This window comes from Pseudorca crassidens, chromosome 3, assembly GCF_039906515.1.
Source record: "Pseudorca crassidens isolate mPseCra1 chromosome 3, mPseCra1.hap1, whole genome shotgun sequence".
NCBI lineage: Eukaryota > Metazoa > Chordata > Mammalia > Artiodactyla > Delphinidae > Pseudorca > Pseudorca crassidens.
This window is the reverse complement of record NC_090298.1, coordinates 88,871,835-88,883,914: the sequence shown is the minus strand read 5'-3', so window position 1 is coordinate 88,883,914 and position 12,080 is coordinate 88,871,835. Positions and strand designations below refer to the sequence as shown.

General features: G+C 34.0%; 1 protein-coding gene across 7 annotated transcripts in view; it reads right to left on the bottom strand.

Moving 5' to 3' along the window:
- The window catches only part of FER (FER tyrosine kinase), a 474,202-nt gene that overhangs the window by 363,087 nt on the left and 99,035 nt on the right, over positions 1–12,080 (bottom strand). The window contains exon 1 of one of the 7 annotated variants that reach the window (XM_067731399.1): positions 556–575. The exons of the other annotated variants lie outside the window; for them this stretch is intronic. The gene's annotated coding sequence lies outside the window, so the exon portion shown is untranslated. Of the gene's footprint in view, positions 1–555; positions 576–12,080 lie in introns of those variants that run through there. 7 annotated transcript variants of the gene reach the window in all.

Here is a 12,080-nt window from a genome sequence, read left to right as displayed (position 1 = left end):
CGTACCACCCACCATCATTCTTCCTCTCTGACCTCATCTCATACCTCCACAACTTTCCTTTATCAATCCCTCAGTTCCAGCCACACAGGTGTCTATACCACTCCTCAAATATGCCACACATGATCCCATCTCAATGACTTTGCTTTGGCTTTTCCCTCTACCTGGAGTACTCTTTGCCCCAGGTAATCACATGCTTCACTTCCTCACTTGTTTCACTCTTCATTTAAATGTCTTTCTCCATGACAACTAACCTGATCATCCGCTCAACATCCTATCTACCTACCATGTTTTCTCCACTTTACCTTTTACCACCTAACATACTATATGTTTCATTTATTTATTTTACTAATTAGCTATCTTCTGCTCTAAAATGTAAGCTCAAGGAGGCAGGGATTTCCATGTGTTCTGTTATCTACAAGATCAGTTATGCAAATAACAGTGCCTGGCACATAACAAGAAAATGCACAAATTAATATAGTTCTTACTTTAAAAAAATAAATTTAAACTTAAATAATTTTTTTAAAATTAGAAGTTATAGAAAGATTACAATTTTACCTTCTGCATCTGTTTATATCATCTTTCTAGTAATCAAGTCCAAAACTAATATTGTTAAGGAGCTCACCTATAAAATATAGAGGAAAATCAGCAAAAGGACATAACTTCTCTTAATCTCGTTGTATATGAAACTTAGCTTTGTTTACTTAATAAAACTAAGCAAAATAGGGACAAACCATATTATTGAACTTTCATATTATTTTTAGGATGTTATCTGCAGAATATAAATTAATCATGTAGCATATTCCATCCCACATAACATCTCAGCATCTGATGCAAATATTACAGCTGTCACTCTAATTTCTGCAGCTTTAACCCAATGTAAATTAGACTAATAACTAAGAGCGCCATTACTCTTTATGACCTTGTAAAGGTCCTATCATATTAAGCTCCATGCAGTGAAAAGCATTCATGCCATAAATTAGCTGCTGAAAGATCATGTATTAATAAGTAGGTCCAAAAAAGACAAATCCTCCCACTTTCAGGTCATTTCAACAAAACTGATAACCAATAAACATAGCCTGAACTCTACTTTGGTCTTTAGTAGGTCATGTATCCAAAATGCATTTCTTTCATATGCTGAACTGAGAGGTGAATTTGAATTTCGGAGTACTTTTCTAGAGGACCTCCATGCATCATCCATACATGATTCTGATTTTTTAAAATCTCCAAGATTTGGTGATTATCAAATAAGAAAGCCAGTTGCCATTCTTAGTGGACTCAAAATAAGGAAATCAACTAAAAGAGCCTTTTCCAAGTTTTATTCATTTTTTAAATTTAGATTTCTTTAAACATAAATTTAACCATCTGTCTCAAGTCTGGACTCAATTCAAACTGGTTTTCATATTAAAGTACTCTAAAGAGAAAACTCAATGGATCCAATCAATTTTAATTGGCTATAAAATATCACAGAACTATTCATAATACATGAAGAGGCAATTTAAGAAAATCTACTTCCCAATTAGAGAAAAATTTACTTTTGAATGAGTCTTCCAACTAATTCCCCACAGTTCTAGCAGTAGGTACCCTCTTACTATGTCTGCTTAGGGTAAGTGAGGGCGTGTAAATAATCAGGGATATTACCAATCCTTTAGCATTCTTCTTTGTTTCTCATAGAGAAAAAAGAATTTGAAAAGGAGTTTGTTTCCCTGCTCCTGTTATAAAAGGGGTGAAGAGAGCTCCTTTCAAACTTCTCTAGCCTGACTGGTACGGGCATGTACAATGGGGAACAGCTCATCCTATCTTATTTCTTTCCTGAATATGATGTGCAATAAAGCAGAAGCATTCAAACTTCTACCCATGTAAGAGAAGCCACACAAATGTCTTTGTGGGTATTTTGAGGCTTGGTAAATGTAAAACCATAGTTTTATGGTTCCCTGGTGGCACAGTGGTTGAGAGTCCACCTGCCGATGCAGGGGACACGGGTTCGTGCCCCAGTCTGGGAAGATCCCACATGCTGCGGAGCGGCTAGGCCTGTGAGCCATGGCCACTGAGCCTACGCGTCCGGAGCCTGTGCTCTGCAACGGGAGAGGCCACAACAGTGAGAGGCCCGCGTATCGCAAAAAAAAAAAAAAAAAAAAAAAACAAACCATAGTGTAATTCTAGCCATCAGAATACATAGCTGTGAAGCAATTGTTTTGACCATCTTTTCTAATATTTCAATATATCTTCAAGGAAACTAAAAAACTTCAAACCAAAATCATATTTAAATTCACTTAATTCAATACCACCTGGTTCAATATGCTATTCCTTATTTTTTATAAAATTAGGATATACTTACTCTTAAAAAATACTTTTTAACTTTAGAAAAAGGTACTACATGGTAATATGAAGAAGGATGTGCATATAAGTATATAGGTAAACCTGATGTATATTTTCTACAACATAAACAAGTGGGGATTGACCAGAGAGCAGAGGCAAAAAGAACTACAATCCTCCAGCCTGTGGAATGAAAACCACATTCACAGAAAGACAGATTAAACTAAAAACGCAGAGGACTATGTACCAGATTAAGGAATAAGATAAAACACCAGAAAAACATCTAAATGAATGGACATAGGCAACCTTCCAGAAAAATAATTCAGAATAATGATAGTGAAAATGATCCAGGACCTCGGAAAAAGAATGGAGGAAAAGATCGAGATGATGCAAGAAATGTTTAACAAAGACATAGAAGAATTAAAGAATAAACAAACATAGATGAACAATACAATAACTGAAATGAAAAATACACAGAAGGAATCAATAGCAGAAAAACTGAGGCAAAAGAAAGGATAAGTGACGTGGAAGACAAAATGGTGGAAATCACTGCCATCAAACAGAATAAAGAAAAAAGAATGAAAAGAAATGAAGACAGCCTAAGACACCTGTTGGACAACATTAAATGCAGCACTTGAGACCTCGGGACACATATAGACTGAAAGTGAGGGGATGGAAAAAGATACTCCATGCAAATAGAAATCAAAAGAAAGCTGGAGTAGCAATAAACATATTAGATAAAATAGACTTTAAAATAAACAATGTTAAAAGAGACAAGGAAGGACACTACACAATGATCAAGGGATAAATCCAAGAAGAACATATAAGAATTATAAATATTTATGCACCTAACATAGGAGCACCACAATACATAAGGCAACTGCTAACAGCTATAAAAGAGGAAATCAACAGTAACACAATAATAATTGGGGACTTAAACACTGCACTTACACCAATGGACAGATCATCCAGACAGAAAATTAAAAAGGAAACACAAGATTTAAATGACGCAATAGACCACATAGATTTATATAGGATATTTATAGGACATTCCATCAGAAAACTGCAGATTACACTTTCTTCTCAAGTGCACACAGAACATTCTAAATGACAGATCACATCTTGGGTCACAAATCAAGCCTTGATAAACTCAAAAAAAATGAAATCATATCAAGCATCTTTTCTGACCATAATGCTATGAGATTAGAAATCAATTACAGGGAAAAAAATGTAAAAAACACAAACACATATAGGCTAAACAATATGATACTAAATAAGCAAGAGATCACTGAAAAATCAAAGAGGAAATCAAAAAATACCTAGAGACAAATGACAAGGAAAACACGACGATCCAACACCTATGGGATGCAGCAAAAGCAGTTCTAAGAGGGAAGTTCATAGCAATACAATCCGACCTCAAGAAACAAGAAAAATCTTAAATAAACAATCTAACCTTACACTTAAAGGAACTAGAGAAAGAAGAACAAACAAAACCCAAACGTTGTAGAAGGAAAGAAATCATAAAGATCAGAGCAGAAATAAATGAAACAGAAACAAAGAATACAATAGCAAAGATCAATAATACTAAAAGCTGGCTCTTTGAGAAGATAAACACAGTTGATAAACCTTTAGCCACACTCATCAAGAGGGAGAGGACTCAAATCAATAAAATTACAAATGAAAAAGGAAAAGTTACAATGGACACTGAAGAAATACAAAGCATCGTAAGAGACTACTACCAGCAACTCTAAGCCAATAAAATGGACAACCTGGAAGAAATGGACAAATTCTTAGAAAGGTATAACCTTCCAAGACTGAACCAGGTAGAAATAGAAAATATCAACAGACCAATCACAAGCACTGAAATTGAAACTGTGATTAAAAATCTTCCAACAAACAAAAGTCCAAGACCAGATGGCTTCAGAGGTGAATTCTACCAAACATTTAAAGAAAAGCTAACACCCATTCTTCTCAAACTCTTCCAAAACTTTGCAGAGGAAGGAACACTCCCAAACTCATTCTATGAGGCCACCATCACCCTGATTCCAAAACCAGACAAAGATACTGCAAAAAAAAAAAAAAAAATTACAGACCAATAGCACAGAAGAATATAGATGCAAAAATCCTCAACAAAATGCCAGCAAGCAGAATCCAGCAACACATTAAAAGGATCATACACCACGATCAAGGGAGATTTACCCCAGGGATGCAAGGATTTTCAGTATACACAGATCAATCAATGTGATACACCATATTAAAAAATTGAAGAAAAAAAATCATACGATCATCTCAACAGATGCAGAAAAAGCTTTTGACAAAATTCAACACCCATTAATGATAAAAACTTTCCAGAAAATGGGCATAGAGGGAACCTACCTCAACATAATAAAGGCCATATAAGACAAACCCACAGCCAACATCATTCTCAATGGTGAAAAACTGAAACCATTTCCACTAAGAACAGGAACAAGACAAGGTTTCCCACTCTCACCACTATTATTCAACATAGTTTTGGAAATTTTAGCCACAGCAATCAGAGTAGAAAAAGAAATAAAAGGAATATAAATTGGAAAAGAAGAAGTAAAATTGTCACTGCTTGCAGATGACATGATGCTATACATAGAAAATCCTAAAGATGCTACCAGAAAACTACTAGAGCTAATCAATGAATTTGGTAAAGTAGCCAGATACCAAATTGATGCACAGAAATCTCTTGCATTCCTCTACACTGATGATGAAAAATCTGAAAGAGAAATTAAGGAAACAATCCCATTCACCATTGTAACAAAAAATAAAATACCTAGGAATAAACCTACCTAAGGAGGTAAAAGACCTGTACTCAGAAAAGTATAAGACAGTGATGAAAGAAGTCAAAGGTGACACAAACAGATGGAGAGATATACCATGTTCTCGGATTGGAAGAATCAACATTGTGAAAATAACTATACTTCCCAAAGCAATCTACAGATTCAATGCAATCCCTATCAAATTACCAGTGGCAAGTTTACAGAACTAGAACAAAAAATCTTAAAATCAGTATGGAGACACAAAAGACCTCGAATAGCCAAAGCAATCTTGAGGCAAAAAAATGGAGCTGGAGAAATCAGACTCCCTGACTTCAGACTATACTACAAAGCTATGGTAATCAAGACAATATGGTACTGGCACAAAAACAGAAATACAGATCAATGGACCAGGATATAAAGCCCAGAGATAAACCCACGCACCTATGGTCCACTAATTTATGACAAAGGAGGCAAGGATATACAATGGAGAAAAGACAGCCTGTTCAATAAGTGGTGCTGGGAAAACTGGACAGCTACATGTAAAAGAATGAAATTAGAACACTCACTAACACCACACACAAAAATAAACTCAAAATGGATTCGAGACCTAAATGTAAGACTGGACACTATAAAACTCTTAGAGGAAAACATAGGAAGAACACTCTTTGACATAAATCACAGCAAGATCTTTTTTGATCCACCTCCTACAGTAATGGAAATAAAAACAAAAATAAACAAATAGGAACCTAATGGAACTTCAAAGCTTTTGCAGAGCAAACTATAAACAAGACGAAAAGACAACCTTCAGAATAGGAGAAAATATTTGCAAACAAATCAACGGACAAAGGAGTAATCTCCAAAATATACAAGCAGCTCATGCAGCTCAATATTAAAAAAACAAACAACCCAATCAAAAAATGAGCAGAAGAGCTAAATAGACATTTCTCCAAACAAGACATACAGATAGCCAAGAGGCACATGAGAAGCAGCTCAACATCACTATTAGAGAAATACAAATCAAAACTACAATGAGGTATCATCTCACACCAGTTAGAATGGGCATCATTAGAAAATCCACAAACAACAAATGTTAGAGAGGGTGTGGAGAAAAGGGAGCCCTCTTGCACTGTTGGTGGGAATGTAAATTGGTACAGCCACTATGGAAAACAGTATGGAGGTTCCTTTAAAAACTAAAAATAGAATTATCATATGAGCCAGCAATCCCACTAGTGGGCATATGCCCAGAGAAAACCATAATTCAAAAAGACACATGCACCTCAATGTTCATTGCAGCACTATATATAATAGCCAGGTCACAGAGGCAACCTAAACACTCATCGAGAGATGAATGGATAAAGAAGACATGGTACGTATATACAATGGAACATTCCTCAGCCATAAAAAGGAACAAAATTGCGTTATTTGTAGAGACGTGGATGGACCTAGAGACTGTCATACAGAGTGAAGTATGTCAGAATGAAAAAAACAAATATCGTATATTAATGCAAATATGTGGAATCTAGAAAAATCGTACAGGTGAACCGGTTTGCAAGGTAGAAATAGAGACACCGATGTAGAGAACAAACGTATGGACACCAAAGGGGGGGGGAAGTTGGGGGGGGAATGAATTGGGGGGAAAAAAAGTGGAGATTACAGAGAACCAAAAAGAAATCTGGGAGTGAATAAACTCATAACAACTTTCAGAACAAATGAAGAAAGACGATGAAGTCCACTAAGACTGTAAAACTTAGGTTAATGTGTTAAGTAGACACATGAAAGATTTAAGAAAAGACCCACATCATAATTATCCAGGCAAAATCTATAATGTCTAAAATGAAAAATATACTACATGAGATTAAAGGCAGATTAGACACTGCAGAAAACAAGATTAGTAAAAGTGTAGATACAATCATAGAAACTAACCAAAATGAAACAGAAAGCTAAAAAGACAAGGGGAAAAAATAAACAGACCATCAGTTGGCTGTGAGGCAAATACAAACAGCCGAATATACATGTAACTGGAGTCTCCAAAGGACAGCAGAAAGAAAGACGTAGATAGAAAATATACATGAAGAAATAACGGCTGAAAGTTTTCCAAATTTGATAAAAATTATAAACTCTCAGATATAAGAAGCTCAACAAACACAAGGAGAAAAAAAACTTACAGGAACGCACATCATAATCAAATTGCTCAAAATCAACAATAAAAAGGAAATCCTAAAAGCTGCCAAAGGGATATAAAACATGCAGAGCAACAAAGAAAAGTATTAGAACAGATTTCTCCTTGACATGGCCAAAGGGCAACATCTTTAAAGACCCAACAGGGAAAAAAATACCTGCTAAAAGAAAATTCTACATCCTACAAAAATATATTTCAAAATCAAAGGTGAAATTAAAACTTTTTCAGATGTACAAAAGCTGAAAGAACTTACTACGTGTAGACTTACATTACAAGAAATGTTAAAGTAAGTCATTCAGGCAAAAGTAAAATGATACCAGATGGAATAAAGAATGCTAGGAAAGATAACTACATGGATAAACATATAAGATGTTTTATTATAATTTTAAAGATACTTGACTAAACCACAATATTAACAATATAGTACAAAGTTAAAAACATATGCAAAAGTAAAATATATCACAACAATAGCACAAATATAGGAAGACTATATACCAGTGTAAGGTTTCCTTATTATACACAAGGTGATATAACATCACTTGAAGGTATACTATGGTAAATCAAAGATAAAATAACAAAAGAAAAAGTTACAGCTAATAAGACTAATAAAGGAGAGTAAACAAAAGAAAAAACAATAAACAAAAGAAAAAGTTACAGCTAATAAAGGAGATAAATGGGAATCTTAATAAATTTTTTTCAATTATTCCAAAAGGAGGCAGAAAAAAGGAAAAGGAGAATAAAGGACTGATGAAACAAAGAGGAAAAAAAACTGCAAGATGACAGATTTAAACCTAACATTGTCAAAATCAATCACATTATAGTCTAACTATCCCAGTTAAAATGTAAAGATTATCAAGATAAAAAAGCAAGACCTAATTATATGCTGCTTATAAGAAATGCACTTCAACTATATAAAGACTAAAAAATGTTGAAGTAAAAGGATGATAAAAAGATATATCATGTAAACACTAATCGAAGTATCTAATATTAATATCAGATAGAACAGATAACACAGCAAAGAATACTACCAGGGATAATAAAGGTCATTTCATATGACAAAAGAGTCAGGGCATCAAGAGGATACAACAATCATGACTACTTTTACACCCAATAACTAGAGTTTCAAAATACATTAAGCAAAAAACTGACAAAACTATGAGAAGAAATAGACAAATCTACAATTACAGTGGGAGATTTCAATTGCCCCCTCTCAACAATTGATGGAACAAGTAGACAGAAAATCAGTAACAACCTAAAAACTTTTAATAACACTATTAACCAACTGGCCCAAGATAGCAATATAGACCACTGCAACCAACAACAGCAGAATACATATTCTTATCAAGTGCACATGAAGCATTTACCAAGGTAAACCATACTATGGGCCATATAACATGCATTCATAAATGTAAAAGGAATAAAGTCACAAAAAGAATATTCTCAGACTAAATGAAATTAAATTATAAATGAAAAATAGACCTTTTTTAATGTCAAATCTTTAGGAAACCAAATACATTTCTAAATAACCTATGTATCAAAGAAAAAAAAAAAGCCAAAAGGAAATACTTTAAGTATTTTGAACTGAAGAAAAATGAAGACACAATACATACAAATGTATGGAATATTGCTAAAACAGTCCTTAGGGAAATTCATAGCACTAATGCCTACATAAGAAAAGAAGATAGTTCTCAAATCAATGATCTTAGTTAGCTTCCAGATTAAAAAAAAGAAAAAATAGAAAAACTGGTGCAAACTAAGCCTAAAGCAAGCAGAAGAAACAAAAAAACAAAGATTAGAGCATAAATCAATTAAATAGAAAGCAGAAAAATAGAAAGAAAATAAAGCCTAAAACCAATCTTTGAGAAGATTAATAAAATTGATAAACCTCTAGCCAAAATGATTAGGGATAAAAGAGAAGACACAAAGTACCAATAACAAAAATGAGAAAGAAAATATCACCACAGATTCTACAAATATAAAAAGGTGGATAAGGAAGTATTCTGAACACCTTAGTACCAATAAATTAAACAAATGAAATGGACAATTCCTTGAAAGATACAACCTACTAAAACTCAAAGAAAAAGATAAACTGAATAGCCTATATGAATTAAAGAAATTGAAGTTATAGTTTAAAAATCTTAGCAAAAGAGAAAAAAATAAAGCAAGCAGACGCAGATGGCTTCACAAGTGAATTCTGCCAATATTTAAGAAATATTATAAATTGAACACAAACATTACTAAGAGGGGGCAATCATAGAGAGGACAGTATTATCCTTATACAAAAATGAGACAAAGATATTAAAAGAAACAGACATATTTGAAAATCCATAAAAACTTAGTCAACCATATCAAACAACATAAAAAATAATAATACATCATAACCAAGAGGAGTTTATTCCAGGAATGTGAAGATGGTATAATATTTTTAAAATGTGAAAATCAATCAAAATAATTCACCATATCAAGGTAAAAGAAGAAAAAAAATATCCATCTCCACAGATATGGCAAAAGCATTTGACAAAATCTAACATCCATTCTTAAGCAGGAATAAAAAGGAACTTCTTCAACCCGATAAAAGGAAAAACGTTTGAAAAACTACAGTTAACTTCATATTTATGATGAAAGTCTTTCCCCTAAGATCAGGGACAAGACAAACATGTTTGGTCTTTCTACGTCTGTTCAACACTATACTGAAGGGTCTAGCTAGGGCAAAGAGGCAAGAAAAAGGAAAAAAAAAAAAGACATCCAGATTGAAAAGGAAAAGGAAAACTATCTTTGTTCATAGACAGTATGATCTTATAGGAGTTCTTCTGAGAAGTCATCTACTCTTTCTGATGATGAGGTGATGGCAAATGTTTCCATTTACGGCCATTATGTCAGAACCTTAGTTTGGATACAAGCTTTATGGATTCACAAAATTGTTTTATGGCAAACTTAACAATGTGCTTAACCAACTGAAAGTATTCAGAACTTAATATGCTATAGGAAAGTAAAACCTGTGTATATTGCATCCAAGAACTTATTATTCCATGCTCTAATGAAACACTCTAGTAACTTCAGCTAAATAGGCTAAAATTATTTTGGTTGTTCTCAGCATACATGTTATAAATAATAATCAATAGACTAATATCCAAATTAGTCCAAGTCAATTTAAGACAAACATTTGTTCCCTTGACACAGCATAGAGCAAAATGACTTTGATATTTAGTGTATATTATTCAATACCAAAAAATTTAACTAAAATGGTGCTATATTCATATTACAAATGAATGTTATATTTTACATTAGACAACATAAATCAGTGTTCCTTTGGATATAAATTCTAACATTGAAAATTTAACGTATTTTGTGTAACCCATACAGCAGGGATCAGGAATTTGGAATTTCAGTATTAACCCAGGCCTCCAGCTGATCTGCTACTGCTGCTGAACCTCCATTTCCAGTAACTGAACCCTTGATGCCAAACCAATTCTTTTTTTTTCATATATTATTACCCTTTTTTTTTTCTTTAACATCTTTATTGGAGTATAATTGCTTTACAATGGTGTGTTAGTTTCTGCTTTATAACAAAGTGAATCAGTTATACATATACACGTTCCCATATATCTTCCCTCTTGCGTCTCCCTCGCTCCCACCCTCCCTATCCCACCTCTCTAGGTGGTCACAAAGCACCGAGCTGATCTCCCTATGCTATGAGGCTGCTTCCCACTAGCTATCTATTCTACGTTTGGTAGTGTATATATGTCCATGCCACTCTCTCACTTTGTCAGAGCCTACCCTTCCCTTCCCCACATCCTCAAGTGCATTCTTTAGTAGGTCTGCCTCTCCATTCCCATCTTACCCCTAGGTTCTTTATGACCTTTTTTTTTTCCCTTAGATTCCATATATATGTGCTAGCATACTGTATATGTTTTTCTCTTTCTGACTTACTTCACTCTGTATGACAGACTCTAGGTCCATGCAACTCACTACAAATAACTCAATTTCGTTTCTTTTCATGGCTGAGTAATATTCCATTGTATATACATGTCACATCTTCTTTATCCATTCATCCAATGATGAACATTTAGGTTGCTTTCATGTCCTGGCTATTGTAAATAGAGCTGCAATGAACATTTTGGTACATGACTTTTTTGAATTATGGTTTTCTCATGTTATATGACCAGTAGTGGGATTGCTGGGTCATATGGTAGTTCTATTTTTAGTTTTTTAAGGAACCTCCATACTGTTCTACATAGTGGCTGTATCAATTTACATTCCCACCAACAGTGCAAGAGGGTTCCCTTTTCTCCACACCCTCTCCAGCATTTATTGTTTGAAGATTTTTTGATAATGGCCATTCTGACCGTTGTGAGATGATATCTCATTGTAGTTTTCATTTGCATTTCTCTAATGATTAATGATGCTGAGCATTCTTTGATGTGTTTGCTGGTAATCTCTGTATCTTCTTTGGAGAAACGTCTATTTAGGTCTTCTGCCCATTTTTGGATTGGGTTGTTTGTTTTTTTGTTATTGAGCTCCATGAGCTGCTTGCAAATTGTGGAGATTAACCCTTTGTCAATTGCTTCATTTGCAACTATTTTCTCCCATTCTGGAGGTTGTCTTTTGGTCTTGTTTATGGTTTCCTTTGCTGTGCAAAAGCTTTGAAGTTTCATTAGGACCCATTTGTTTATTTTTGTTTTTACTTCCATTTCACTAGGAGGTGGGTCAAAAAGGAGCTTGCTGTGATTTATGGCATAGAGTGTTTTGCCTATGTTTTCCTCTAAGAGTTTCATAGTTTCTGGCCCTACATTTAGGTCTTT